The sequence below is a fragment of the Kryptolebias marmoratus genome, linkage group LG19, assembly GCF_001649575.2.
Source record: "Kryptolebias marmoratus isolate JLee-2015 linkage group LG19, ASM164957v2, whole genome shotgun sequence".
Classification (NCBI taxonomy): domain Eukaryota; kingdom Metazoa; phylum Chordata; class Actinopteri; order Cyprinodontiformes; family Rivulidae; genus Kryptolebias; species Kryptolebias marmoratus.
In genome coordinates, this window is record NC_051448.1 from 6,575,930 (window position 1) to 6,601,552 (window position 25,623).

Genomic DNA, 25,623 nt, shown 5'->3' on the forward strand with positions numbered 1-25,623 from the left:
CCTCTGACACTGTGCTGAGTCACCATCGGTTGTTGACGATGGATTTGTTTTGATTTGGGGTTTGGAAGGATGTGTGCTAAATCATTTGCTTTTGGCTGTGAAATCATTTTTAATTAAAGCTTGGCCAGACTGCTTAAACAGTTTGGACAAAATTGTGCTTTCCCTGAATATTCTCAGGAACACACTCTGCCTTTTTGTAGGTGGCTGGCCTGTCATTCTTCTGCTTGTGCATCCTCTTTAACACGGCTACCTGTGGGAGATGAGCCCTGAGTCTCGTCCTGCTGGTTAGCAGACTGAAGCCAGCGTGGCCACCGTTGCATCCATGCTTGTCACTCTTGCTGCGTTATCATTAAATGAAGGCAGATAGCAGAGAGAAATGAAGCACGTGACCCCTCCTTCTCCCTGTCTGAAACTGATAGGTTTGTTTTTCTCCACTGTTGTCGAGTTGGATGCATATTTTTGAGATGCCTGAATGGGCTGCATGATAAGCTGTGGGGAGGATTTCTTGGTGAGTGGGTTAATCTTTGTTCTGTGTACTCTACAGGAGGAAAATCAATTGCTGTTTTACTTAATATTCTGTTGGTTCAGCCTCAGTTGGTTGCTTGTTTGGAAATAAGGCAAGGAGGTTTATTTGTCACAGTAAATGTTGTGCCCACATGGTTAAAGAAAGGGTTTTTTTGTTTTGCTTTTTTCTCTTCTACTTTTTAGAGCGCCGAATGATGTAACACATGGGGTTTAAATGAGTTGTTTCCATACTGTGGAAGCAGATGGCAACTTTAAACGAGCTCAGAACGGTTTTCTTACAAGCAAACGTTTTTTTTTTTAATTGTGACTCATCTGAGTGCGTCATGCTGTCTGTAATTCTTTAAAGTTAGCTAATTGCTGTGTTTCTTGGCACATTATCACCAGCAATTATGAGCCAGTGATATTGACCCTAATAATAATAATAATAATATCTCAATGATCAAACTGGCAGCAAAATAAAGCTTCTCAACAATGTGCCAAAACAGTCTTCTTTCTAGAATAACTATTCATGGAAGTGGTTATTTTTGTTTTTTTATTTAACGAAAACGACTACCACAGCTAAAGTATGGCTTAGTTTTAAGTGTTGAGTATGGATTGTATTTAAAAAATGTATATAGCCGTGGGAAGGTGTTTCAGCTGGGGGATGTTGTGGGCATGTGTGAATTTGTATGACCCTAAACACCCATAATACCAAATATATGCAGTGAAATACACACTAGTTGTGAGGTTTGGGGTTTTTCGTTGGGTTTTTCTTGAGTTTTTGTCATAATCTGGTATTTTCAGTTTGTTGTTTTTGATTATTGTCTAGTTTCGGTTTGTGTTTTGTTTCAGTTTAGTTTTTCCTGTTTATGTTTGCTGTCACTCTCCACCTCCCCAGTACTTTTCCTGTTAGGTCTGCCACGCCCATCTCCACCTGCTGGTAATTGTTTCTCACTCACCTGTGTCCATTTTTCTCATTATCCTCTGTCTTTAAGTACCGGTCTTTCTCATTCACTAGTCACTGGATCATTCCGTTTTGGTCTCCTTGTGTCTTGCTCCTTGCCATGCCCTGTTCTCTCGTTTTTTTGGATTTAGTCTTTGTTAGTTTTGCTGCCACGTCAGCCCTTTTTGTTTTGATGGTTTTCTTTAGTTAATAAATTAGTTTCTTCAGCTCTGAGTCTGCGTTCTGGGTTCACCTCTGTCTCCACGCTTCATGACAGTTTTGTTATCTTGTTTTCCTTTTTGTACTTCCTGTCTCCAGTGTTTTTCCACTCTTCCTCAGTCTTCACCCGGTTTTGCTGCCACGCCCACTTCCACCTGACAGTAAGGAGTCTCACGCACTTGTGTCCACTTACCTATTATCCTCTGTGTTTTATAAGTCCGGTCTTCTCCTCCACACTCTGTCGGTTCATTGTTTGCTGTTTTACGTTTCCTTGTTGTCTTGCCCTGCAATGTTTTGGATTTTTGTTATGTTTTAGTTGCTGCCACGTCAGCTTTTGTTTTTGCTCATTTTCTTAAGTTTAATAAATTAGTTTTGTTTTAAGAATGAGTCTGCACTTTGGGTTCGTCTCCGTCCCCACCCTGCATGACACTAGTAGCGTATGTTGTCTTATTTGAATATGGAGCAGCGGTTTTACTCATAGCTTCCTCTGAGCCCAGATACTCTCAACGAAAACTTGTTTCAGCTGCTTGTTTCAGGTTGTTTGCAGTTTCAGGTCTTCAGTCTTGACCAAAATGTCATGTCCACAGCTAAAGGTTTGGACTGTTTGTGGGCCAGCAATTCAAAAACTTTGCCTTCTCACCACTGCAGGTTCGGTCCAGCACCCTCAATCCATAAAATAAGATTCCCTCCATTTATCTGTCTTTTCTTCCCTCCTATAGAATTAGTTACCAAGACACTTGAACTCCTTTGCTTGATGCAGTGACTTACCTGTGTTTCCACAGATCTTCTGACAAAACAGCCTCTGTCAGAGTGAGTGCATGCTGAAATAGCTGCCATTAAACTTGTACCCTTGGCTGTAACTTCAGTATAGGACTCTGATTGGTCTGGCTTGGCTTAGGTGTCTGGTAAGATTGATTCCTTACCCACTGTGATCTTACAGCTCCCAGTGTCTCATAAGGTGTGATAGATCTTACTGACAACCTATGGGAGCTGTACTTGCCTGTATTTTTAGCTTACCCTGTTCTGAGACTGTGGTGTTTGAATTTAATATTAAATGTAATGATAAAGATTTAAAGCTCGTGAATGAAGCAGTAAAGTGTCAAAATAAAAAAAAAAGGTTGAGCAATAAATTAGAAGAGATGTGGGATCATTAAGAAGTAAGGTCATGTAGGTCTGCCTTTGATTCTGTGTCCTATAATTCTGAGTTTAGTACCTTCAGGCACATTTCAACCAGGCGCACCAGACTCTTAAACACCCTCGGGCTTTTTTCAAGGATCTAAAAGATTACGTGAGTGGGTTTTCGCTGTTTTGTTTTTTTTTTTCTTCTTGCTATTGTGTTTGAGCCGCAGCACTTACCTGCAATGCAAAGACGCAGAGCAGAGAAATAAGGAAGTTCACTTCAACGTCATCGCCTGAAAATGAATTTTGTACTTATTTAAATGTTGCTAAATGCTAAAGACTTAGATGAACAGCCGATGAATGCTTTCTTAGAGTTTCACCAATATCTGTCTAGTGGTTCATGAAATATTTTGCTGACAGACAGACTATGTTGATTTTAACAGTTGATGCTAAAGTTCTAAGCAATGATGTTGTGTAATGTGTAGTGTTTGGAGTTTGTGTTGAGGATAACTTCCAGCTTCCATCGGACCAAATTGTAGCTTAATATCTGTAAAACTGGCAGAAATATAGCCGTTTTTGTGTTGGCCTTTTATTGATTAAATGTGGTGGTTATCTTGAATTGGGTTGGCTCCAAAAGTTATTGAGCTGTTGATGAACATTCATTGATTTCATTTTGCTAACAGAAAAACCAACAAACATGCACATACACAGAGATACGCACAAAAACATTTTTGTTGCTTTACCCTCAGTGGCAAGCGATAATAATTTTCCCTTTTACTAACAGCCTAGTTATAGAAACCTAAAAACAATCAGATACTCACTACTTTTTGTGTGCTTTGGATTTTGTGAGGACATCTAGTGAATGCTGACAGATGCCACACACACACACACACGGTGCTCACAATGGAGGGGTAAGAAAAGATGTCTCTCCAAATCATTTACTGCTGCTGCATCTCCCATTTACAGCAAGAGATCTCACAGATAACCCACTATCTCACAAATTAAAATAGTCACTCAGCCCGGCCCTCCTCAGCACATTCTTTAACGGCAGCAGATTTGTGACAGTCTCAACTACCACGACTCAATTTAAATCTCCACTTGACATGCCGACGATGAGTTGGGGGCTTTAGAACAGCCTTCCGGTGGAGGTGACAAGGATTTTCCACAAAGGCAACCCTTCCTGCTGACGACAGCATTGAGTGGGACAAAAAATAACAAAAAAAACTTATATATATATATATATATATATATATATATATATATATATATATATATATATAGATCTTGACCTTGAGCATTTGTTTAACCGTGCAATCAAACGTGTGGCATTTTCAAACCGAGTGTAGCGACTGATGGGCTTTATGGTTACACAGATTTAGTCGCTCATTAAGTCTAAATGCCATGCACTGTTACAAACGGAAGCGCAGGAGTCATTTAACCTGGCTTTTGACAGTAAACACAGGTTCTGCTATCAACCACGAGGCGACGCGGGTACAACAATTAGGGAGCAGATGTCAGCTTCACAACACAGGGTTCATAAAATACCATGTCATAAAGCTTGAAGTCTGCTGGGAGGTCTTTACACTGCAGCGCAAGAACTTCTGCGTGACTCAGCTGCCGAGAAATAAAGGTATGAATCACAGAAAAGCAATGGAAATGTTGGGAAGGGCATGCATTCAGAGCAAATGCTGGGAACCTGCCACCACTGAGCAGAAATATTATCCCTTTACAATCAGTTGATGAAATGGCTAACACTAAACACAGAAAATATATAGAACAGAGAACATAAAGGCTGCTTCCTAAGGATAGAGCTCACAGTAAAAAAGTGGGTCTTTTGCCTGTATTTTTCTTCCTGTCATCATCCCTCCAAGTCTAACATGTTAACTGTTGCTTTTTTGTACAAGAAGGCAGTGAAAATAAAACAGAAAAGGCTGCAAGTTTTCGCATTTTAGAATCTGAAGAAAAAGTCTTCTGATTGTTTGCAGAAATGTGATGAATCATCAACATTGTTGTCTTCCTTCCAATCAGTCAGCTTTGTTGTTCACTAATTCTATCTCAACTTTGATTTTTCCTTTTTAACTCATTTAGCTTGTGACCCAAAAAATTAAAATCAATGCCTGAAATATTCATTCAAGACACAGTGTACAATACCGGGCAAAAGCCTTGAGTAATCTTCCTTTGTTTTGTCTCCAGAGAGCCAGAATTTTGTGTAATTTTAAAAAAAAAAACATATACAAAAAGTTTCTAAATTTAAAGGATGAACCAGCATTGTGGCAACACAAGCAAATAAAAAAAGAACCAACTTTAAATTGGATCTTTATGATTTTCTGATACTGTTTATCTGCTGTAGACAGCAATTTCAGCTAAATGTTGTTTGTTCCTTATTTGTCTACTTATTGTCCTAATGCCAAAGTTTTTAGCAAAGATGCAACGTGAAGATTTCAAAGTATGTGTTATGAATGACTGTCAGCTACTACCACACCTAATTTTAGCTCAGTACTTGTAAAATGGACTTAGTAATAGACATTTTATCTTTGAGCAGTGTTGATTTGCTGTTGTGCTCATCCTAAATTGGGGTGACTCCAAAGGTTAATCAGTTGTAGATGTACAGTACACCCAGTGACTACTGTCTGAAAGTTTCATTAAAATCTGTCCAGGGTTTGGGTAAGGTGGGGTGACGAACACATGCACACACACAGAAGCTCTGACAAAAACATTTTTTGCCTTTTTTGTCTTCGGTGGCAAGCAATAAAAGTAGTAAATGACTGAAATTGTAAAAAAACAAACAAAAAAACAGCAGTATTTGAAGCTTTAGGCAGCTGAAAGCAGCACGATATGAAGAAGAGCTAACCAGTTTGGGTTTGTTTGCAGCCTCAACACAGATCACTGCTTTTTTTTTCCTGAGCTCAAATCTTGCAGCTTATGCAGCAGACTAATATGATGGTTGGTTGCTTAACAAATCTATTGTAGCTGCGTCTGATTTTTCTACACTAATTGAAGAACACTTTGACTCCTGACACTAATGGAGTCACATACAGTCCAAGTGCTGGGCTGTACTGCGTATGAGGTTGGTTGTTTTAGTGCGAGGCTGCTCTTCAGGGATGATGTCAGTACCTCAGAAATCCTTTTATCTTTCTTCTATATGCAGGTGCTGCCATCACTATGTCATCATGACACTTTTCCATGGTTTTGAAATGGTGACGACGGTGATGATGATGATGAGATTGTGGTCAGAATAGCATGCTGGACTCAAGAGCTGTTATGGTGAAGCTTCAGAGACACCTGTGTTTGCACTGACAACCTTGAGAGGACCTCCTGTAATCACAATTTTTTATCTAAATTTACCCAATGGGAAGATGTCACATTCGTTTCTCGGTGAGTTCAATCATCTGCCATATTTACATATCCCACTGGTTAGCCTAGGGGATGTGTGAGGCATTAAGCAGAGACATTAACAAGAAATGCAGAGTTCACAATGCTGACTTCACACTGGCTAACCCAGAATAAAGTATAAAAAAACTATTTGAATTGAAAAAAACAAACAAAAAAACTTGTGGATGATGTGGAATCACGAGTGAAGTTCCACTGATCAGACGTGATCTCACACTGCCCTCTAGTGTTTACAGTAATAATGACATCATGAAATTGTTTTCTACGTTCAGAATCAGTTGTGTGCAGTTTCTGCTAAATCTGTGAGCCGTGTGAGGGCCAGAACAGCAAAGGAACATTCAGCAATTTCTACATAAATAGAGAAAAATGTTTCAATTAAAGGGAGAAGAAATGGGATGAACAACAATCCCAGAGCAGTGGGACAAGTCACGCGTTAAAACCTGATAAAACATGAACATTTTGATTTAAAAAAACTGAATGTTACAGTAGAATAATAGTTGGATAGTTGTTGGTTCTGTTCAAGATTGTAAGAAAGTTGTAATAAAATCTTTAAAGTAATAATGTTCCTAAGAAAAGACCTAGTATTCCTTGAATGAACACATCGCCTGCCGCCTTTCATGACAGAGATGTTTTAAAAATGGTGACATTATAGTCATTTTGGTCAAACCTCTTATGCAAACCTGCAAAATGTATGACTCAGTGTGTCTTTTGAGGATGACTCTCAGCTACTAACACACCAAATATTAGCACAGTATCTGAAAAATTGTCTAAATTGTAGCCATTTTTGTGTTTTCTCGGGTCAGTTGGCGGTGATGGCCTTCTTCAATTGGGCTGGCTCCAAATAGATGTACATCCAATGATTGCTTTCTATAAATTTTATTCAAAATCATCCCGTGGTTTATGAGATATATTAGCAACAGACAGACAAACAAAGACACAAAATCATGACAAAGTAGGTGAAGAAAACTAATCAAATTTAAACAAGGGAAATCCTTAGTGCCTTGCGGCTAAAGTAAATAAATAGATTTGTTTATTTATTTAGTGAACTAGTTTCTCCAAAGTCAATAGCAGTCCAAAGATCTAGGGTGTAATGGATATGCCAACTCTCTAGTCTTCCTCCAGATATTCTGAGGAACTCTCTGTTAACCGGTAGTATTGTAAATGATGACCATGTTCTAGATATTTAAAGAGGGAAATTAATTTTACTTCTTTTTTTGGCCATTGGGAGCTTTAAATGTAAGGAGAACTTTAAAAGTGACAGGGAGCCAGTGCTAAGCAGCTAAAATTGGACTCATGTGCTTTTTCTTCTTGGTTCTATGCAAAGAAGCAACAAGACCAAGTCATAAATCCAGTTCCGTTCAGTGGTTCATTGTAAAGCTCTTTGCAGAAAATAAACAATGGCGCTTTTTAAAGTGCAGACAATTTATTATTTAATTACTCATGTCACATGCAGAAGGCAGCGTGTCCTTATTTATTCTGAGGAAACCGTATAAATGAAAGGCAGAAGAAGAAGTGGCAGGCCTATTAAAAAGAGTGAATAATAATGACATGAATGCACTTTTATCATATCTTATCTCAAACGGCTGTCCTTAAGAATTAGTGGGAAAATCCTGCAAGGACATGAGAGATCCATCATACTTTAAATTAAATGATGAGTTGATTGTTTGCCAATTTTTTATTTATTTATTTATTGCAAATAGCTCTTTGCAGTCACCTTGTTGTGGTAATAGTCTATTATATGCTGTCAAGTGGTGTTACCTTTTTTTTTTAAATAAAATTTCATAAAGTGATGGTCATTAACACTTTCAAGACAAAGCTTTCATTTCAGGGTGTTTTAAACTAAAATATTATTGATATTCTAATGATCTTTTAATAAGTTGGTTTCGTTTTGATTCTGTTTGGTTCCACAGCTTTGTTTTTTGTTTTTTTTTGCTATGTTTTATCAACCTGTTGCTGCTCCCACAGAAATCAACACTGGTGATACGATCAGTTGGCTTCAGCTGAATGTGGCTGGGATAGAAGGTGTGAGTATATCTGCTCCATTATTGTGTGAAAGCTGTTGTTGTTGTTTGTTTGTTTTTGTTTTTCCAAACCTGTTTTGCAATTTAACTACTTCTGCATGTTCTGTTTTAGCCAAGCATATATCAAAATATTGAGCTCATTCAGGAGATGGGTGCCATGACTTTTGGTTTTGATCATTTTCATACTTATACGTAATATTTAACTTTATTTACAAATAATTTCCACATAGAAATACATTTAGATCTCTTCAGTTATAAAAAAAATAATGTTCTCTTTGAAATCTGTTTCAGCAAAGTTGTTTTATTTTTATCTTCTTGTGTTACTTTTAGGGTTTAGCTTTTGTTTTCACAGAAAATGTAATTTCTGTGGTTAGTCTTGTTGTTGGTGCTCAGGTTTGTTTACATGGTCGTAATTTGGTTAAATTTGTTCCTTTCTGGGCACAAAATACAGATGGATGTGTTGGAAACTGAAACTGAAACTGAAAAGATTAGGATTAAGTTAGATTAAGGACAGGTTTAGTGACCACGCTTAGGAAACACATTTGTCCTCTCCGGAGATGAAAGCACAGCATGCAGTATGTTGGTGACTTTGAGTCTAATTGTCACCCACTGCCCAAAGCAAAAGGCAATCATGTGTTGTCCGTTTCTTTGCATCTGTAGCGTTAGCAAAATATCTCTTTAACCACTGGAAAGATTTTAACAAAACTCCTAAAATGTAATCATTGGATGGACATTTAGAGCCGATTACCTTTTGGAGTCAACCCCGTTAAAGATGGCTGCATGTTGGCTGTCTGTATGTTAGCAAAATATCTTGTGAACCACTGGACAGATTTTAATGAAACTAATCATTGGCTGTACTCTGTCTGGAGTCAAATCAATTCTGGATGGCCGACACATGTAATCAACCTTAGCCAACTCAAAAATGACTGTAACTCAGTCAGTTTTACAGATATTGAGCTAAAGTTTGTTGTGGTTGTAGCTGAGAGTCATCCTCAACACTTTCTCTGAGCACTAACACGTCTCGCAAGATTTCACGATATTTCATTAGAATGCACATGACGTCATTGACGAGGTTTGACCAAAACATTTCTAACTCCATCCCTTTTCGTCACAGGAGGGTTTTAGTTGAAAACTCTGGGATGAAAGACAGCGGGTGATTTGCATTTCTTAAAGGAAATCTTGTCTTTTAATTGATGAACTGAAAGACAAACTCTTCTGAGACACGGGACTTGTTTATCCGCTTGCCTTTCGAGACGTTGCACAATTCCTTTGGCACCACATGATGGCACTGCTACTTCAGTCAGAACGGCGAAGGAAGATGGAAAATACGTGTGCAACAGATGTAGGTGGGTGGGGGGTGGGGGTTTGTTATTGCGATTCAGCTCCTTGCCACAGGAGAGAGACCTCTCAGAGACACGCTGCATATTTTTCAAAAATGGATGAAAAAGCAGCAACAAATAAAAAAGCCTGTGGGTATTATGAATTTGATTTAGTGCCTTAATTCTCAAGTGAGACAGAAAATGGGGGTAGGAAAACATCCAGTGGTTCATAGAGTGTTGCAGTAAATTACATGTTTAAGGGCAACAAATTGCTACCTGAAAGCCTGTTTACTGTTTCACAGCAGCCATCCTCACAAATCCATGCACAAGGCCCGTCTCTCCTTCGCCTTCGCTCGCAAACACGCTCGACCCCAACTGGGGTGAATTCATGAAGATAAAGTGGATGTTTATTTATTTAAAATAGTATCTACTGTGCTCCGATTCCTCCATGCCTCCGCGAGGCTTTGTTTAGCCATGTGTGTGCGACAGTCAGCGCCTCTTTGTTGAGTCCGTTTCAAGTTAATGAAGTTCTGCTGAACAAAGCTGAGTCCCGGCAATAAAAAATGAACATCATTTAATCTGAATGATTACTGCGAATCACTGAATAAGCAGGTCTTCACAGACTGCTGAATGTGATTAAGTGTAACCTTTACGGCGGTCCTTTATAGCCGGGTGACTGATGACTGATCCAGGAGCCTCGTCCGCCCAGGTTTGCTTTTAACAAATGTAAATGGATGAGCTTTGCATCAGCACAGGAGCTGAGTGTGCAGGGGTGGACGGGAAAATACAAGAAAACAGATTTTCTGCAGGCCTCCTCAGCCTTTGAGTTGTACTTTGGACCCTGTGCAAAGAATGGTAAAAAGCCCTGAGAAGATGACTTCAAAGGAAGCTGATGTGTTTTGAATTTCCATGCGTTTTTCGGTTCTCAAGTGTCTCTTTTTGCAATAATTTTGCATCATGCCAATCAGCAGCGTATTTACTTCCATCTTTCTAATTCAGTTTAACACCCTTATAGTCATTTTGCATCATCATTTTTTATTTTCTTTCTGGTAATCATCTCCTTTTTGGATCCCAGTTCTCTCTTGGCATCACCCCCCCCATACCTTTTTGTTTTTTTCTTCTTCAATTTAGCATCGTTTTTGGATCAATTTAAATTGCTTTCCAGTGCTGTTGCTTTGTCAACTTTCATCTTTTTGGGTCTAATTTAATCTTTAAGCTGTCTTTCTCCCCCATGTTTGTAAAGTCATGTTGCATTTTTTTCTCTCTTTTTGAGGGTTTCACTGCCACCCACACCTCCCCTCCTATTTAAAAATCAGTGTAGTCATTTATTCTGTTTTTGCATTTTTGCACATTATAGTGTTTCTTCCTGTAGTTCCTTTGTGTCATACGGTTAATTCCATCTGTGGGTACATAGGGTTTATATGTTTGTATTGCAGTCTTTTAGTCTTTTTTATGTCATTTGTTTTCATTTTTTAACCAGTTTTGCACAATTTTCTTCTATTTTCGTCACTCGGTTGCCCTTTTGTGGCTCTGTTCGGTTATTTTTGATCAATTTTGCGTCTCATAAAAGTTGTTCTGGCTCTTCTTGTGGACATTTGATCAACTTTTCAACAAGAAGTGTCAGTATTTTTTTTTTCAAACATTAGCTTTGAATCAGTGCACATTACATTTTCTTTACAATTTCAACCACTTTTTTTTTTTACTCTGTTATTTTGTAGCTTTCAGTAATTGATTTAATACATCAGTTCTTTACAAATGTCACATTAAACTGTAAACTGTTAACGTGATAAATCATAACTCTCTGAGAAATGAGAGGCCTTAAAGTATGCTGATTAGTTTGCAAACAGTATTCTAAACAGATGAAGCTCTTGGAGAGTGGAAGGTAACTATATAAATGAGATATTATGGGTGCAAAAGCCTCCACCCTGCACCAACGCGTCATAAGGTGGAGGAAAGTGGCTCCAGTTGACCCCAGCGGTCAGTTTCTGAGCCGGACTGCAGTTCAGCAACCTGACACTGGTGTGCGCACTGCAGCTTCCACTTCCAGCCCACTCACACCAGGGTCTGCAGCGGATATGATCAAGCCCACAAGCGAGACCTTCACACAATCCGGAAACAAGACCGGTCTCCCTTCAAAATAAAACATCCAACATTAACCTCAACGCGAGCAGGTAGAATATGCAGTGTGGATGCATCAAAAACTGTCTGAGAGATGGGGTTTTTTTTGGTTTTGGTAAAGAAAAATAAAATAGGAAGGAAATCGGCATGTGACATATACATAATATAATCCTGATTGGAGAGTCATAACTAAAATGGTCCGAAACTAATATTGTCTGAATTGTTTAAAAAGTGCAACAAAGTAAATCTTGTACTTTGTGTGCAAAACCAATAGAAAGGTATGTCATTTTATTAATCACTAGTGAAAAAGTGTTGTTTTTTATGGTAAATACATGTAAAATGAGATGCGGAGGTGTACGAAAATGTGTTTGCACAATTTTGCTGTTCTTTTATAAGCATGGCTATCATATATTTATTACATAGAACAGACTCGGAGTAAGGTCCTTTGTCATTTTGTAAAATTTAATTCCAAAATTATTTTAAACAACCGTTCACCAGTTCCAGGTGAAAGGTTAGGAGGTGTATTATTTTGAAAGTTCGCTCCCGGAAGTTGAGCTCCCCCCTCCCCTCCCCGCTCTGTGTTGACACCGGCCATTCAGCGGATCCCCTCAGAGCAGTCTGAGCTTGCCGTATTCACAGATTCAAGCCCCTCCAGTTCCTGTTTCCGCCGCAGCCTTTCTCCTCAGTTTTCTGGAGCGACGCAGCCCGTCAGACCCAGCTTCCGCAGCCCCGCTCGGATGCCTCTGGAAGCCGGTGTGTCACGTCGAGAAGGTAGGTCACAACCACGGGACGGGAAAAGGCGAAGACGCAGGGAGAGAGAGGAGGCAGCGCTCGGCTCGCGGCATCCCCGGCCTGTTGACTGCGTCTTGATGAGATCAGGGTAACCAAATAGCGGTCAGGGTTAGGTAGGAATCCCTGGTACCGTTATTTTAGCGCGGCTGCTAAGGATGTATGCCTTCCTCCTTTCATTCGGATGTGCAGCCGCTACCCAGGGACGTTTAAAGTGCCCAGTTTTTGTTGTTGTTGTTGTTGATAACAGAGATGTTTCCTCACAAACAATACCGCTTAACGAACTGCTCCGTGTAGCCGAAGAAGCCCCAGTTCAGGCTACATCAGTACCCGCAGCCGTGCTGGGGAATGGGCGGGTGTTGGTTTAACTTGACAGGCTGTTTGTGGGGACATTTAGCCCCACATGCTAGCTGGACGTGCTTCTCCTGTTGGTGGCCATAGACGGGCTGAAACCGTGAAAATGAGGATGAAATGCATGTGACCTGCTGTCAATGTGAAAACAAAGACACATGACAGTTTGTCAAGTGTGTCTGTGTCCTTTTTAATGTGTTTTGTTTTTCTCTCTCTCTCTCTCCTGTGTTTATATGAGTGAGTGTCAGGCATGCAATGATATCAGAAACTGCAGTGTAACAAATAAACATTTCAGGAGTTTGTTTCCAGTATCTGGAGTTGTGGTTAATGCATAATTAGGCCTCTCTGGTATGTGATGTTTAAAAGAAAAGGCTTTGTGTTGCATCAGGATAGGAACAGGTGACTCCTGTTCTGCCACCCACTTATTTCTGTCACACAGTTGTTTATATTAGACATGGTTACCCATTGTATTGGTTTTATGGTCACTGCATTGGTAAGGCCTGACTTATGGAGTATGAGCAGTTTGAGGGTTACAATTAGAAATAGTCTGATTAATCAGCCGATATTGGCCATTTTTTTACTACCAAGCAGGGAAATGGAGATGCAGCAGCTACAACCAGCTTATTGTGGCCTGCAGTTAATTGTTTTTAAGTAAGAATGCTCCTTTAAGTGTGAAAAAGTGTGAAAATTCTTCAAAAAATCATTAAACATTTATTTAATTGAGCAATTATTGTTATGTTTTGTTAAATGAAAAATACATTTTGACCAGAAATTTAAAACCCTAAACAGGAAATCTCTTAGACTCAAAAGGAACAAAATACTTTACACTTTGCTGCAGTAAAAAAAAAGAAAAGAAGAAAATTCAAACAAAGTTTTGGGAACAAAATAAAAAGAGTCAACGTATTAAGTCCAGTGATACAAGATTCTACAGCAACGGATGTCCATGCATCACATGTTAGCACTGTTTTACCTGCTTTTTTTCTGTGTTTCCACTACTTTGTTTTTGTTGGACTGTAGGGATGGCTGTGTTAGTATCTTCTATACAAGCTGATCCTGTTCCATGGTGGCTCCAAACTGCAAATCGTAGCACACAAGCCCTGGTTTTAAGCCACTTTTATTGAAAATCCTTTGCCATAAAAGTTGCAAAGTAATTCGCTTTGCCTTTTGTGAGTTAGACGGAAGTTTTGACGTTGCTCTGGTTAGCAGTGACAGCTACCACAGGCTGTTTTCTTCCTCCTTCGGCAGGAAACGTACACAGTTTGAATATAGTGGGGCTTTTGTCAACACCTTTTTTTCCGTTTTCCATCTTTCATTGTCACAGTCAGCCATCTCAATCTTATATCACTCCTGCACTTCAGACTTCCACCCTTTGTGTTCCTCAGCATTTGTAACATTAAAAAAAAAAGTTTTTTTTTTTTTTAAAGTCTATTCAAAATTGTGCATGTCTGCATTGTGATGCATCAAAATGACATATTATAACCCCCACCCCTATTGAAGAGGCAGCCATTACAATACATTTTGCTACACATTTTACATTTTAGTCATGTGAAAGTTCCAACAAATGGGTTAAGCATGCAGCTAATTGCAAACTCTGTGAGATCTGGGTCGCTGCAGTGTTACGATCTCTGAGCAGAAGCTAAAATCAAAGTGTGTTAGTGGAATAAAGGAGCACTGTTTTATTGTTTTCTCGTGAAATCGACTTTTTTATTGGCTTAACTGTGTCTGTTTGTGTCTGCAGCTGATATTACAAGACATATCACCTTTACGGAGCACACAGTCATTTTTCTTTCCGCGATGGCATATGGTTTTGCTGTAATAAACTATTGTTGCACCTTTAGACTTTCAGATCATTTTGCAGCAAGTTTCCATACGAATGGAAGCTGCTGACAATATGGGAACTCAACACCTATGACCAACTAATTCATCATTAATGTTATAAAGTCTGCCTAGGTAACTCAGGGAGTAGGGCGATTGAATTAGTCGTTCTGATCTATTCATGAATAAGTAAACAGACGGATAAATTGCAGTGACAGCACTTTGTGCCACCCTGGCTGGAAAAAGCTCGTCCTCAGATTCCGGTTTCAGTGATGAGACCACTTCAGATAGATGTCTGTTTAAATTTGATCCGCTTCAGGCTGGCACAGGCCAATTATTCTTACGTAAATTAAAGTGTCTCACTCTTTGGCAACAATTTGCTTTGATCAGTTCTTTGCCACTTTTGGACTGAACATGGCCATGGGTTCTTATCAGCCAAGCAGTCATAATTATGTCGGTGTAGTTCATTTGAGGCTGTGCAACTTTTAAAGTTGAGTCAAACTGTCGCAGTAACACTCAAAGTGATCACTCAAATATTCACATACATACATATACACTAATCACCTGCTTTGTTCATTTAGTTTAATCAGAGAAATGGTACATTTCCTACCATGTAGCCACTGAGACATATAATACTGCATCTGTAATGAAGGGCAGAATTCTTTCCAGAGAAGTATCCCCCATCCCCCTCACTTTAACTGATCTATTTTTTTCTTGTTCCATTTCTTTCATTTTCCTCCCTCTCCCTGTGCCCTTTGTGCATCCACCTCTCATGCCTCACGCCACTGTCTGTCTTCATTTTTGACTAATGAGTTCATTAAACATATTAGTGTTGCTCTGCCAAAGACATTAAAGATGCGGTGCACTGAGCAAAAGCGGGCGGTGACTCATTTAATAGTTTAACCTGTATATAAAATGTAGGCATGCGTCACGTGGCAAAGCATCGCTCCCGTGTTTGGTTGAGTGCGACAAGTCACTGCCAAGCAGAGTTTTATTTAAAATAGCAGTTGGATTTGTTTGGTTTTTTTTTTTCATTTTAGTTCTGTCTGCAGTACCAGCCTGTCACCTGCATAGCAAGCGTCTCTGTTTGCATGAAAAGCCATTCTAATTTCAAGCATCACAGTGTTTTGGCTCAGTGTACAGTGTGTGTATAGTGCTTGATATTGGCTTTGGCGTGCTGTGTATACATCCCCTTTCCCACCCTTGTTGTTCCAGATATATCCTTGGGTGTGTATGCGTTTCTTCCTTTTCTGAAAAACATCAGATGGATGAAGGGGAAGAAAAAAACAAAAAAAAAAAAGCCTGAATAGAGCTCCGAAAGAAACGAAGAGCTTATTTTGAAGACATATTTCCAGTTTGGGGTTCTTACGCTACAAGCAAAAAGAAAACTGAATTCAAAACACTGTGCGAGACACAAAAACGCTTGTAGCGAGCTCTGGTAAAAAATGGTACCAAAATAGAAAAGCGTATTTAGATTCATTGTTTTGTTGGCATTGTGGATTTCTGTGCAGGGTATTCCAATTTCAGACAATGAATTCTAAATAGAGCAGAAACCATTAGAAAGAATCTTTTACCTTTTGTTGTTTCTGTTTGGATGAAGGGAAACACTGAAAATCTTGTGTGTGTGGACATGCACTTGAGTTTTATTGAGACTTAGTCTGTTAGAAGAAAACCGATAAAGACTCGCTGCTTTATGAACATGGTTCAGTGAGCAGTCTGACTACTTTTGACATTTGGTTGGCATTTTTCTTGTGGCATGGCTGGAATTTAGTCTTCGTTTTCTTTTTCCTCCACCCTTTTGGCTTTTGTTTAAAAAAAAAAAAAGAAGTAGTAAAGCAGTATGAAAATAATGCAAAAATTTAAAATTAATGTGTTTTGCCATCAGGTACAGAGAATGTTAGGAAGGCAGTTCAGCCATAAGCTTTACTTTTTTTTGTACACCTACAAAATGCAACTCTTCTAAAGGGCAAAATCTGTAGGGAAAAAAAATACCTTTTTGCATCACTCTTCTCCTGCCGTCGTCCTTCCGGAGGGCCATTATTATCTGTATTGTAAGACAGAGTGTCTGTCTAGTGATTGTATGAGCCAATCACAGGGTGAGTGTGAGGCAGGTTTCCATGGAGAATAGCGAAGAGAACTGGCCCGTGAGGCTGCTGAAGCTCAGCTTGAGCAGGATAGCCTTATCCAGGCTGATGGCATTCTCCAGCAGGAGGATAAGAAAGACCCCAGAAGCACTGTCTCGTTGTCCGTCTCTCTAAATGTCTTGCTGTTTGTCTACCTGTCTCTCTCAGTAGAATGTGTAAAGACACAAAGGAGGAAGGGGGCTTCTGAATAGGAATTTGGTGAGACAGCCACTATAGGAGCTTTGCCCAATAGCTATTTGGCATCAGATTGTATTTTTGTAGGCAGTAGAGTGTATCTAGATCACGTAATGCCTCAGCCACAGCTGTCTTTGCCGGCTCTGAAATTTGTTTGAATATAGTTTGTGCTAAGGTTGCGGTCTAACCCTGAATGCACCCTGTTTTTGTTTTAACCAGTCCGTGATCTTGACCTGAACCTCACCCCGAACACTCTGCCGCCCCAGCTCTGTTTGGCCCCACATGGAGGCTCCTCAGCATGGAGTGCAAAAACATCAGCAAAGATGTGTGTTTTCAGGCTTTTGCTGTATCTCAAGGAGTTATTGCTGCTCCAGCCTGAGCTAGGAAATGGCATTAGCAGCATTTGTTCTTGGCTCATTGGAGCTGTCCAGAAATAGGCATGTACCCATCCACATGCAGCACTTTGATTTGCTTCTTTCATTTTTGTTTTCTTGGCTTTCAGCAGGAAAAAATGAACTCCTCATTGTTGTGTGATATGCTTTGCGACTTTGTGCATTAATTTGCATTTAAATATTTATAATTTTACTTATATAAATCTTAATGTGACACATAAAAGTTTTTATGTGTAGAATGTGTGGGCATCTTTGCTGAGAGCTGCAGCAAGAAGAATAAAAGTTTTCAGCGCCTTGTCTTCCTGGAAAACTGAATTCATAAGGGTATGACACACAGGGAGAATTTTTAGCACATCAGAAGTTCCTCAGAGATTCGCTGTGGGACACAAAGAGCCCCTGAAAACCTCACGCATACCCACAAAATCTCCTGATGCACAGTACCCCGGGCCCATCAAAGAGCCTTTTAGCCCCTGTGAGTCCACAGCTCAGGCCGGGATCAGAACAAGCATGCAAGGCTGGAGGGATTCAGAAATGCTGCAAGAAATTCTCCGCTGCCTGACAAGATTCTCTGCTGTCTGGGTCTTAGCAAGTGGCACCATACAGTGTCTAACCTAAAGCTGAATCTGAAACTACTTTGGTCTTGAAGAGCTCTTTCTTGAATTTATCCCCCTTTAAAAGTACAATCTACACTCGAGTGACATCCACAGATACATTGGACAAAGGTTTGGAGTTTAAAAGAGGCAGATGGGCATGGAGTGTAAATTAGCAGAGATAAGAGTGGTAGTAATTGAGACAGCTGCGCGGCTTGAGGCACAAACACTCAAATCACCCACATCATCCCATCTCTCCCCTCTCCAAAACACAGAAGCGAACCAGAAAGCCAGATGCTGGACATTAGGATCACAGTGACAACAGCCCCAATTCACTTTTTGACCACAACATCGACTGTGTAAGCCCAGAGAGAGACACACACACATCGAAGCAAAAAAAAAAAAGAACACAACTGTGAGCTCGTGTGACAGAATCAGTGCATTTCCCACACTTGAGTAAAAGCGGTTGTGTGACAGGCCTGCCTCTACATGAGGGGAGGATGATATTATTCTCTTTTTAACACTGAGCCAAAATTCCCAGAAGCCGCTCCACCTCTACCCACACACACGCTGAATGTCCCTCATTTAGCCAGAAGTATCAGATCCAGTACTAGCCAGTATTGAGTGGCTCATGTGTGACCCCCTCCTCACAGTGAGACAGGGTTCAACCCAAGGCCTCTGCAAAGTGGGACCTAGATTTTGATGAAAGGTGTCCATTATCCTGCTCATAGGCAGGAGGCTTTTTATGTAATTCATGTAAATCTTGCTTCCTGGAGGGTTCGTTTGCCTAACTGGGGTAGAGCATTTTGTGATTATTGCTGTTGAACTATTAATCCCGAAGGGCTAAATTTATTCACATGACCTCCACGCAGAGGCCATAATGTAGGGTCACCTGCTCTGTGCAGCGATTGCAGCTGGAAAGGATCCAGTATGTCATTTAGCCCCCCAAACCTCTGTGCCAAGTTCACTGGAGGCAAAGTGGTTAATGTGCATGTGTCTGTCTCCATGTCTATCACAGAGTTCTTCATAAGTGCATGTGGCATTTAGCAATGTGTGTTCTTGATGGTGCGGTAGTGTAGGGAGGCGGCTGAAAGGGATTGTGAAGTATCGTTGAGGATTGGCCTGATTGGATTTCCGTCGGAGGAGTCATGTCACCTGGCACAGCGTGGTGTTCTGGAAGACAGCAGGTTTGCAATCAGACAGCAGTCAAAGTGTGAACGAGCAGAAAAAAATTTGTAATCAGGAGCTGCTGACACGAATAGTCACCATTTAAAAAAAAATAAATAAATAAAATGATACTCTTTTTCAAATTCTCTACTTCCTGCCAAATTGACCAATCTTAGAGGTTATTTCTCCTTTTAACAACTCTACAATTATAAAGCTGAAGTTTCAGCTCATCAGATTCAGAAAAAAGTCCTCAACTCTGAACGGCCAAAGATGCGCAGAAATAACTTCTAACAGAATTCCTTGTGAACTAAGTTTTTCAGTGTTTACCAAAGACTAGAATGCAGTGCAGCAACATATAGATTTGATAATGCTGATTGTCCTTTCTTTCTTTGTATGGGACTAAATCCCACCGACAAATAAACCACCTTCTTATATTGAGCTTTTTTTTTTTTCTGAGGGTTGGTTGAAAAGCACTCTGGGAAATATAGGAAATCACTAACTGAAGTCAGGTTTGATCAAATAAGCTGAAGAAAAATGGCTACAACAAAATCATAATTATAACAATCACAACCGGGATGCTTTGTTCAAAACATATTGATGCTTTTCAACAATGTTGGAGTATCTGAGGATAGATGATTTAAAAAAAAAAAAAGTTTTTCCTTTTCACAAATACAATGGATTGAAGTGGATTTAATTAAAACTAGTAGCCAAAGAATCAGGTGATAATGTAGGAAGGAGAAGATTCTTTAGTGGATGACAGATTTGTAAATTTGTAATAATCAACACACGTATTCATGACTGAGTTAAATCTTAACATTTCAGGGTTTCTTCGTTACAGATTCAGATAGACCAGAACTTGTGTCGCTGTTTATATGACTCAGCGCCTGCAATGTATTCTCCCTCCTTTTTTATCACTTCTTATTCAGTTCATAAAACTCAGGTAGTGAGTATCGCATGTATAATAATTCTGCAAGTCAAGGACAACAGAGATGTCAAGGAGCAACAGTGAGTCCTACACTGAGTTGGCTTTGCTTTACAATTTTTCTGCAATCTGCTCCAAAAGACTGAAGAGCAGAGCAAGTAGATCTGCAAACAGAGACAAAACATCACATCAGCAGGTTTTGACATTTACTGCATTTGCAGTGCATTTAAAAAAAAAAAACCAAACAGATTTATTGTTATAATAACTCAATAGATGTTTCTTGAAACATTTCCAGGTGCTTTTCCTTTAAAATATAATTGGAATATCTCTTATTGGGCTGCTATCTGATGTTCAATTTATGGCTGCTTAATGGTATTTCTGGGCATTAAGAAGTTATGCTGGCCAGAAAAGTCTCATTCCCAATGGTCTAGTTATTGATTGAATTATAAAATGAATTTATAATGCTTATGTTGCAGCCCGTGCAATAAAGAGACAGCCTTTTTTTTTGCTGCATTGTCAATAAAAATTCCCGACCCTCGGGCAATGCAGATGGCAGTTGTTTGCATAGGCTAAAGGGAAGGTTCATTTAAGTTATGTGCATGTCTTTTGAAAAAGAACATGTCTAAAGACAAAAACGGGCATCATTTGCTGCCAACAGTTTCCTGTCAACAGAAAAAAAATTTGATTTTCAGTTTCACATGGCTCTTAAAATAAATATTTACAGAAGTGAAAAATTCAGTTGGTTCTTAGAAATAGAAGCCATGAAGCTGGGATGAATTGACACATACAGCTGATAGATGAGTTTGTCATCGTTTTGGTGTTCCTGTGGATTTTCAGTTTCCCTGGAGAACTGCATCTTCTTAATATCTAAGAATCCAACTCATTTCTGTCATGCTGTCGAGTCCAATGGGCTATTGTGAATGCTAGTTTAATCTGACATTGCTTTAATTATCAGTCTACAGTATAATCTCGTTTTGAATAGAGGTACTTATTTATACATTCTTTGATTCAAATGTATAGTTTGAGCATTCGAAGCACATTGTACTTCTGATGCCCTGCATTCTAAAAAGATCAAACTCCTCTCTTTGTTCTACTTCTTTCTCATGCTATCTCTTGTTGTCCTTGTCCTTACTGTTTTATTTTTATTTATTTTTTTATTTTCTTAGCCTTGAGGAATGTTTGTTAGATTAATTAACATCGTAGTTGTTTTGTACTCTGTTACCCAGGAAAGACATTCAACCTTGTAAGACTTTTGGTCCTAACCCCGACACCCAGCATAGCTTCCAGTCAGGTTCAGTAGCCACATTTACTTTACCACCTCAGCACTTTTTTTTTAATTGCACATCTTGCTGCCTGTGCAAGCTTGTTGATGCCCCTCAGTCCTCCCTCAGCATTTGAGAGAGTGGCAGAACTGGCATTAACCTTTGACGAAGCTCTTGGTAAACCTACTTGAGGCCATTTACATCTGACATGTTTGTCTTGTAGCCTCAAGGGTGTTGCATCACACACTGCCACCTCCTACTGTCTCTCTTTCTTCAAGCTGTCGCCGTGCCACCTCCACTTCACCGCACTGCCATCAATGCAGGGAGGACTTTAAAAGGGCCAGCTTGGCAGACCCGAGATTTAGTTTTAGCTGTGGTCTTGGAGAGCAATAAAAACATGCCACTCAGATATAAGAGCCCCTAATAGGACTCAGTGTGATGACACAGCTGTTCAAGGCCTATTATGCTGTTGGAGCTGTAAAACAGATGGGGAAAGAGGGGAGAGGAGTGCGAGTGACTGACCACGGTCCATAAAAATGATGCAACAATGTTCATACAAACAGCAGGAAAGCGTGACAGAGATAGGAAAAACAGCGTGGAGCTGGTCCGAAGCAGCAGGATGTATTCTGTCTGCATCAATTGCCCAGAGCTACTTTTGACGAGGGCTAAGAAGACATTTGTGTGATGCCAGCCACGCCACCAGGTTTTCAAATGTGCATCTATAAAGTAGCAGTGTGAGGAGAAAGCAGAAAAACAGCCTCTCCTTGCCTGGTTTTTTGATCTTGCGACAACTGAAGTTGGCGCGTGAACTTAGTGCGGCGCTTTGAACACTCGGCAAGAGCTTTTCTCCCTCACTTTGATTTGAGGAGTGAATAAAGGAATATTTTAGATGAATCCACTGTGATGGTTGTGTTGGAGCTCTTCATGTTCAAACAAAACCTAAAGCAGTGCAACTACCCGAAGTGCTTAGCTGTCAGGTTGAAAGACCAATGAGGCAGTCTGCAACTCTTTATGGCATACTCACTCAATGTCATTTTACATACAGAGAACATGGTATTGAGTCATTGTGGAATATATAGATATAATCTACTTTTCAGAGCTCATTTCATAGGCACTATTGAACTTCTTGTCAGAATGAGGGGGGGATGTCTTTACATCATGGGAATGGCCAGGCTTCATCTGTAAGCTCAACCCTCTGTTTGAAAGCCAATCTATCCACTTGACTGAAATAACAAAACGCCTTTCTCACTCAGTGTCTTCCTCAGTCATAGCAGCATCATCCGCCTCACTTGGTCTTTGCTCTCCTCTGGCAATTGGCTCCCTAATTGAGGCACTCTTGAGCCATGTTTATCACCGTGGCAACGTTGCCCCACAGATAATCATTGTCTTGTGGATTAACATAACAACAAAGAGGAGGCTTTGCTTTAATTCCACTAACACTGGACCAAGCTCCTTTGTGGCGGCTAGCCTGCCGGGCTTGTCTTAACTGGGATTAGGAGCTTGGGCCCCCACATTGCGCTCATGCTCCTGCCTTCAAACTTGTATAAACTCCTCATTTTGCCCTTGGATGTTTCTGTAAGGAAGAAGATGAGTATTATGAGCCCTTCATAAACTTTGGCATTTGAAGTTTAACAAAACTGGACCAGCACTAAGCAATCTTTGTGGAAAATGAGTTTTACTGCTGGACTAAAGACGAGTCTGCCCTGTGAAATTATTTTAGTGCAAACTTATTCTTTGAAAGCCTTTTTAAACATGCCATATTATAATAAGTTTCAAATAAAAAGGCTTTTAAGTCATGAAAAGGTAATTTCATGACCTCATGAGGATGGCATTAAATTGTGAATGATTAGAATTTGTTGACGATCTGCCAAAGCTAGAGGCCATAAGATTATTTATTGAGCATGTTCTATCTATTGTTGTTCTATGTTTTGTGGCGACACCAAATCACACTATTAATTAATTTCTGTAGGGTGGTCATTAAGCAAACTGTAACCAACCAATCATAACAAACTACAGTCGGTTCCATGTAAACCTTTTATGGTCGTTAAAATATGATGTTGGTTGGTTGTAAATTTTATCCAGCAGAATCATTCATGGCTTGTTTAGCAGAGGAATGATCCCCGTCTCTCTTTTCAAGATAACACTTTTTGAAACAAACATTTGCAACAAAATACAAAGGGTTAGCAGGTTAAACATATATATATATAGCCTACTGTTGCAGGCTTGCTGTGGAGACTAGTCGCTCAGCTAACTGATTTGTAACATTTGCTACTTGTAATTAAATTGCAATTAAAATATCAAACCTAAATATCATAAAAAATATCTGATTATATATTTGTTTAATATTTGTTCTGCCTGTGGAGAAAAAAAAAACATATTGATGTTTACATTTTCTAAATGTACTTGCATATTTTTATTTTTTTTTTATCTTGTAGGACTGTTTTCACCTAGAAAAATAGTTCAGTTGTTTTGTTTTTGTAAATTGCAAAACCGTAAAAAAAAATCATTATTTTAAAATCAATGTGAAAACTGTAGTAAAATTACAATCTTGAGTTTACTGTAAAGAAAAAAACGTATATAATTTAGCTATATTACCCACCCCTTATTCATACACATTTATATATTGCTTTTTGACCTTTTCTAGGTTTTATTAAGCACTTTAAAATTTGTTTATTTTATTTAATAATACAGCATTTTATGTTATAATTATTAAATATAATTAATATTATATTTTATTAATATCAATACAATATTTATATATACATGTTGCTACTCTGTACAATCACATCAATAAACACAGATTGTGCAATGTGGGGTTTGTTATATTGTCAGAGTTTGAGGGTCAAACCGCTGGTATGGCAGTTATAACTGCTGTTCCTCAACCCTCTCACGTTTACATTATGTAAAATCCTGACATGATCAGACTTGTTAAAGGTAGAGCAAAATATTTTCTATCTTGTGACTTGAATTCCTTGAATTCCTTTGAATTCAAGTGACACTGTGACTTGAATCGCAGTGAATGCACGAAAACAAAGTTACTGAAACGTGTGGAAAATAGAGAAGACATCCAAATACTTACTTTTATATTTTTAAGTAGTGTGTATGCTATTTTAGTTGTTAGCTTTTAGAGTTCCAAAAAAAAGGCTGCGGTACTCTAAAGATATAGATCAGGATATCTCAAAACGCTGCTTGACGATCCGCAGTAATTTGTTTAACGCAAACTGAAGCTTTAATCTTTATTTAGTATTAGAAGCAACACTTACAAATATACTCCAGGTTATTAATTCAAATGCTGGCAATTTGGGTTTAACATAAAACCAAACTGGCATGCAGAACTGGCCTGGCTGGTATTGTGAGAAGTGAGTCATAATCTGTAGCAAATGGGTGGTTGGTGGCAACTGAGGGGAGAGGAGGCAGGCGTGTAACAGCAGTGTGCAGTGCTGTGCTGTGCTGATCTGTCAATGCAGAGGAGCGCAGTAGGGGCTCCCCTGAGACGCTGGGTGTAACCACTTGTCTGTTCCCGCTGGCAGAAGGGAGCTGCAGAGAACAGAGGCGGAGGAGTGAAGGACGGAGGAAAGGCAAGAGGCGGGAGGGGAGCAGGGGCAGCCGCTGACCCTGAAAGCACATGAGATTAAGAAGAAGAATAAAAAGCAGCCTTTGCAGTGCTTCACTAATATGTGTGGTAATTTAAAGACTCTCCAAAAAGAAATGCCAGCGATATGTGGGTGGGCACATTTAGTGTGTGTGTGAGACGGAGAGAAGGAAACTGATGCACACATCAACAATCTCCATGGTGGATTCTTGTGGTAAAGTATTCTCAGCTTCTTGAGCAAACAAGTGGTGGAGGCGTGGAAAAAGAGATTTCAGGCCCCCTCTAAAAGATGACCACACCATGGCTAGGGAGCTCTTTGAATGATTAGCACAGCTTTTATGCTCTCACCACACAGACGCAAACTTGTACACAGCTTTCAGTTCCATTTATCCATTGCGCTAGTGGTTTCACACTCCTTCCTCATGGGTAACTTTATCTAAGTCTATCATTTGCCAGGCTTTTTATCCATGCTTGTAAGCTGTGTTTAAGGCTACCAGCACACTAGCCTGCAGTGTTTAAATTAGTGCCGCTTGCACTGGTAGAGCTTGGCAAGAGCATAGCAGCATAACATAGCCAGGAGCTCCGGATAGCATTTTTCTTGTTTCATTCTCAGAGACTCTGTGAGACTCTTGAGATCATTCTATGACCCATGTTTTTATTCTGTTACTTCAATAACAGAATCGAAATAACAATCAGAACTGCAAGCCTCCTGTTTGTGCCTTCCTGTTTGAGTGTAGAGCTATATAAAGCGGGTGAGTGTTGGTGGTGGTGGGTGGGTGGGTGGGGGGGGGG

The 25,623-nt window shown here is 39.6% G+C and overlaps 1 protein-coding gene across 2 annotated transcripts in view; it reads left to right on the forward strand.

Annotated features, from left to right (window-relative positions):
* The window catches only part of fut8b (fucosyltransferase 8b (alpha (1,6) fucosyltransferase)), a 251,517-nt gene that overhangs the window by 140,174 nt on the left and 85,720 nt on the right, over positions 1-25,623 (forward strand). The window contains exon 1 of one of the 2 annotated variants that reach the window (XM_017411735.3): positions 12,227-12,404. The exons of the other annotated variant lie outside the window; for it this stretch is intronic. The gene's annotated coding sequence lies outside the window, so the exon portion shown is untranslated. Of the gene's footprint in view, positions 1-12,226; positions 12,405-25,623 lie in introns of those variants that run through there. 2 annotated transcript variants of the gene reach the window in all.